Source organism: Tupaia chinensis, unplaced genomic scaffold, assembly GCF_000334495.1.
Source record: "Tupaia chinensis unplaced genomic scaffold, TupChi_1.0 Scaffold000381_1, whole genome shotgun sequence".
NCBI lineage: Eukaryota > Metazoa > Chordata > Mammalia > Scandentia > Tupaiidae > Tupaia > Tupaia belangeri.
This window is the reverse complement of record NW_006159883.1, coordinates 1,083,161-1,089,160: the sequence shown is the minus strand read 5'-3', so window position 1 is coordinate 1,089,160 and position 6,000 is coordinate 1,083,161. Positions and strand designations below refer to the sequence as shown.

General features: G+C 41.6%; 1 protein-coding gene across 4 annotated transcripts in view; it reads left to right on the top strand.

The window, feature by feature from the left end:
• CERS6 (ceramide synthase 6) overlaps positions 1–6,000 on the top strand; it is a 333,671-nt gene that overhangs the window by 307,675 nt on the left and 19,996 nt on the right. The window lies entirely within an intron of this gene.

Genomic DNA, 6,000 nt, shown 5'->3' with positions numbered 1-6,000 from the left:
CCCCTTTTAATTTTTTTTTTTTTTTTGAGAGATTTTCACTGTAGGGCGCGTGCGCTCGCCAGACAGACAGAGAGAGACATAGAGACAGAAAGCGAGAAATCACCCCCCGGGGGGATGGTCACGCCGCAATCCCTTCTCCTCCATTCTCCTCTCGGGATCTTGGGCACACACGCACATGCGCCCGGCGTGAGTTTTAAGCCACCGGGTCTGGGACACGAACCGCGGTTGACTACGTGGGAGTCCAGCGACATAGCCATTACGCCAACTGCTGGTTCCCCCCATTTAACTTTTTGACCATGAAATAATTAGCCAAGATTCCCTTGCCCACTTTACTTGCTTCCATGTCACAGCTGCACAAGATAGATGTGGTCACGGCTAAATATTGGTAACAGCAGAGACTGATCAAAACTGACTCTAATGGGCCAACACAAGTGTGAAATTATAATGATCAGTGTGAGGGTAAAAGAATCTGGGAGCTAGAATATGGACTAGAAACATCTATCATATTAACAACCAGTGGTTAGAAATGAGTTGATCACCTTTCTGGAAGAGAAAGGGATTAACAGTGTGGATCAGGGGATGGGCTGCCATAGGACACTTTGCGATCCCAGGAGGCTATACTAGAATGCTGCGTACTGCTGGAAGACAGGGAGGTGGCTGCACACTCTCCTACGTGAGCCAGGGCCACGTCAGTAAATAAACCAAGGCCTTGTTCCCACATGAGGAACTTCACACCTCTCTGGAGTACTTATTTCTATGAACTAGCATCAATGGTCTTTATTAAAGAGCAGCTGTTTCTCAAAGACTTTATTTTTTCCTGCACTCTTGTTTTCCGGATCCTTACGTCACCTTGCCAAGATCTCTGCAGTGGCTGTCTAGCCAGCATCCTCACCTCCTCTCTCTCTCTCCCAAACCATTTCCCTGAGATTTTTCCTAAACCAAGGTCTTAATGTCATTCTTGAATCATCCAGGAGTTCCCTTGTTTTCTTCTTTAGTTCAAACTTCTCTTGCCAAGAGGAAAGACCTTCCATAAGATAATGCCAACTAAAATTCCTACTTTCACTCTTGCCTTTCAGACCCCCAGTTCAACTTATCATGACTCTTTATGTATGCCGTTTGCCTTTTCAGCTTACATGTGCCTTTGCTCAAAATGCTTCCTCTGCCTAGAACACTGGTTACATTTGCAATATTCTACTTTAATAGCCAGTGTATTTGTCTGACTCTCACACTTACTTATGAAGTCTTTGAATATAGATACTGAGTTTTATCATCTTAAAAGCCCTGTTTATACACAAAAATGAAAAGCTATCTGTTGATGATAATGTGTAAGGTAATGTCTTTGACATGACTAATATACACTGTATGAGTGTTGAGAAAAGCCATGCTGTGCACTGTAAAATAAAAAAGAAAGAAAGAAAAAAACTTTTCCCTATAGGAAAACCTTTCTTAAAAAACAAACAAACAAACAAAACCTTTCTTTTTATTTAACATATATATGTGTATATATATGTATATATAACACCACACACACACACACACACACACACACACACACACATATATACACACTGGGCCCAGCAGATGGCATACCAGTTACATTGCTGGACTTCCACATGGCCAACCACAGTTTGAATCCCAGATCTGTGGCTTGAAACACACCAGGAACACGTGCATGCGTGCCCAAGATCCTAGGAGGAGAATGGAGGATAAGGGATTGTTGTGTGGCCTTCCACCCAGGGGGTGACTTCTCACTTTCCCACTCACTGTCTCTGTGTCTCCTCTCTCCAGCAAGCACATGTGTCCTAAGGCAAAAAAGAAATCTTAAAAATAACTATATATGCAAAAGATAAAAACAGACTCAAAATGCATAAAAGCTGTAGCAGAGAAGTCAGGAGGGGAGTAAATGAAGTTAATGTTTTTGGGTTTTTTTTTTTTTTTTTAGAGATTTTTGCTGTAGGGCATATGTGCTCACTGGAGAGACAGAAAGAGACAGAGAGACAGAAAGCCATCTGCTGGTCCTATAAAGTTAATGGTGTCCTAAGGCCTTGCATTATTTGGAAGGAGGGAAAAGTAACAGTGAACATTAATGTTTGATAAATCAAGGATGTATGTTATAATTTCAAGAGTGGCTGTTAATGTAATAATTACTGTGTAAAAAAAATTTTTTTGGAGAGGTTTTTGCTATAGGGAGTGTGCACCCACCAGAAAGACAGAGAGAGACAGAGAGATAGAAAGCAAGAAATCATCCCCCAGGGGTTTGACCATGCCACAATCCCTTCTCCTCCATTCTCCTCTCAGGATCTTGGGCATGCATGCACACGCGCCCGGCGTGAGTTTAAGCTACAGAGTCCGGGGCTTGAACCACGATTGACTACATGGGAGTCCAGCAACATAGTCATTACAGTAACTGCTGGCCCCTGCTGTGTAAAATTTTTAAAATAAAAAAAAATGTATTTTAAAGCCCTCTCAGGGGGGAAGCAAAAGGTGGCATGTAGGTTAAGGTACTAGACTCTGACATGGCTGACCATGGTTCAAGGCCTGGATCTGAAAGGTTAAAAATCATGCCAGGTATGTGTGCATATGTGCCCAAAATCCCAAGAGGAGAATGGAGGAAAAATGATTGTGATGTGAGCATTCCCCCTGAGAGTGATTTCTCACATTCCCTCTCTCTGTCTCTCTTTGTCTCTCTCCAGCAAGCACACACACCCTATGGCAAAAACCTAGGAAAAAAAGAAAAGAAAAAAAAAGCCCTCTCTGGGTTACAGTTGCATTGGTGGCTGAGGGGGGACCACAATTCTCATTAATTTCAAGTTATGTCATATTTTTTGTACTCAACATATTGGTCATAGGGGGAGACACATCTTGAGAATATTGATTATGTTTGACATTGGAATGTGTACAGTAGCATCAACTTCACACATAGATTGAAAATTAAAGAAATACTATAGAACCTATTCTGGCTTTGCTGGATTGAACAGGAATTTGAGGTAAGAATTGTGGATTCTCCCTTCTATTGTCAAGTCACACCAGGCCTGGCCTTGTATATTCCTGTCTGGTTACATGCAGAAACTCGTGATAGGGCGTGAGCAAGTGACTTGGCCTGTAGCTGGCAGCTATAGCATACCTCAGCGGAGGGCTTCCTAAGGAATTCCTATAGCCATTATAGTCTGAATTCAATGTCTTGCTGTAAAGGCAAAGGTTCCGCACACTTTCTTAGTGTGCTCACGAGCCAGAGTTATGCACAAGTTTGCTCTCAGAAATATACCATTTCTACTCAAGACCTGATAGTCTTCATTGATTCTGTCCTAAAAATGTGATATTACAATTTTCGTTCTTGTTTTTTACTTTCTTACTTTTCCCCATGTAGCTCGAGGTAAAAAAAACAAAACATTACCTTTTCTTTCTTCTCCTTCACCTTGATTGTTAGGCTAAATTCAGAGAAACAAATATGACTCACTGCAGAAGAACACAACTGTACACATGGGCTGTCTTTTCCCCTTACTTTTTTTCCTAGAGGTAAAAAAACAAAACATTACCTTTTCTTTCTTCTCCTTCACCTTGATTGTTAGGCTAAATTCAGAGAAACAAATATGACTCACTGCAGAAGAACACAACTGTACACATGGGCTGTCTTTTATGTAAAGAAAACAATCAGAATGAGTAAGATTTTAGGTGAATCTGAAAATCTAAGAATTCATAAAGCTCCCCAGACTTGCACGTAGGTTTGAGGGGCTACTTCTTGCCTATGACCATTGTGGAAGCTATTCCTAGCAAAGGAATCATCTTGTCTTAGACCATTACTTTGTAGAGGAAAAAGCTTAGGCTTGGAAAAAAATAATAATAATAAGACTCATAACAGCATAGAACAAGATGCCACAACCCTCCAGCTTCCATTGTTTTTTTTTTCCTTTTGGAGAGGTTTTTGCTATAGGGCGCATGCGCTCGCCAGACAGAGAGAGACAGAGAGACAGAGAGCGAGAAATAACTCCCTCCCCAGGGGGGATGGCCACGTCACAATCCCTTCTCCATTCTCCCCTCGGGATCTTGGGCATGCACACACATGCGCCCGGCGTGAGTTTTAAGCTGCTGGGTCCGGGACTTGAACCACGGTCGACTACATGGGAGTCCAGTGACATAGCCGTTACGCTAACTGCTGGTCCCATCAGCTTCCATTGGTTTTTGCCATAGGGCAGCACCTCCACACCTCCACACTGTAGAACTAGCAAATGCAAGGGACCAAACCTGAATCCCTGTGTTTTGACTTCTACTTCACACATGATACTCAGGACTGCTAGTCCTTCCCCGAGTAAGCTACTTACTCCCCGCCCACACTCCCACGCATCTCCATTGTATTCCACAACATTCATTCCAATAGTTACAGTGATTTCTTTTTTGACCAGAATGCTATGGTTGTTTTTATTTATCAATTGCTTTGTTATTATTCAGTGCATATAGTTTCATGTGTAATATTTTTCAAACTTATGAAGCCTATAAGAACAAATTTTTCCTATCTAAATCTCTGTATTCACCCTCTTGGGTTTTTTGATTTGGTTTGGTTTTGGGATTTTTTTGTTTGTTTGTTTTGATTTATTTGTATTCTCCCTTTATCGTGAGCATGTTACAGTTCAGTTTCACCAAAACTGACTTACTCTGGGGAGGGGATTCTTTGTTAAAAGCTTGTTTGTTGTATTTCTTTAGCAAACCAAAGAAATATGATATGGAGTAAACCTCAAGACTACAGGCCTCTGACGTACTATTTTCTCTTTGTAGCAGTACTTCCAAATTTCTAGGGACATTTCTCTAAGATAAAAATCAAAAATTCAATCCTAGAAATGTCGAACAAAACAAAACACAGAAAAGGATTTTTTTAATTTTAGATTTTGCCATGGGGTGTATGCACTCACCAGAGAGAAACAGAGAGAGAGAGAGAGAGAGAGACTGTTCAGCCCCCCTCCCCAAGGGGTGATTTCCCCTGTTCTGGGATTTGGGGCACATGCACATGTGCCCAGAATGATTTTCAAGCCTCTGAGTCTGGAATCATGGTCAGCCATGTGGGAGTCCAGTACCTTAATCACCACGCCACCTGCCAGCACCAAAGTTTGTTTTGTTTTGTTTTTTTAGTTTGATATTTTTCTCAAGTAGAATTCTTACATGTGTAGAAATTCCACAAACCACACACAGAGCTAACTAGAGGAGAAATGTAATATAGCCTAGATAAGAGTGAGAGAATCTCCCCCTTCTTTTCTGCTTTCACCCTCCCTCTCCATGTACATGCAGGTGGAAGGAGTTGGCATGGTTTGGCATCTTATGCAAGTTACAGTTTTCTAGAGGGATGGAAAGCCAGGCTTCAAATGCTAGGAAGACCATATGAATACACAGCGTCTTGAGAGTCAGAAAGAACTACAAGTCAGAGAGGACATGAGATGTGAGAATAAGGAAGTCAGCCAAGGAGAAAGATTTATTGGGGACATCAGGTAGTGTAGTAGTTAAGGCACTGGACTCCCACATGGTTGATCACAGTTCGAGTCCTAGACCTGGTGGCTTGAAAATCATGCTGGGTGTATATGTGTGCGTGTACAAAATCCCAAGGGGAGGATGGAGGAGAAGAGATTGCAGTGTGGCTGTGCCCCTGGGGGATGATTTCTCACTTTCCCTCGTTCCCTTTCTCTGTCTCTGTTTATCTCTCTCTGGCAATTGTATGCATCCTATTGGCAAAAAATCTTAATTAAAAAAAAAAAAGATTTGTTATAAAACAACACAGTCCTTAACCATGCCTTTGGGATCTACCAGCCAGTTAGTATGTCCTAGGTGAGTGGGCCTGGATTTTTTAATGGGCAGGAGGGCACATATAAACTCAAAAGGATTTATATTTTAAATAAATAATAATTGTTCAGCATTGAGAACATTTTTAGTGGCTTCAGAGTAACCTATTAGTTAACATTGTGCTAGGAAACTATTGCTTTCCGATTACAGCAAAAATGGCTCACAAGCAGGCAAGGA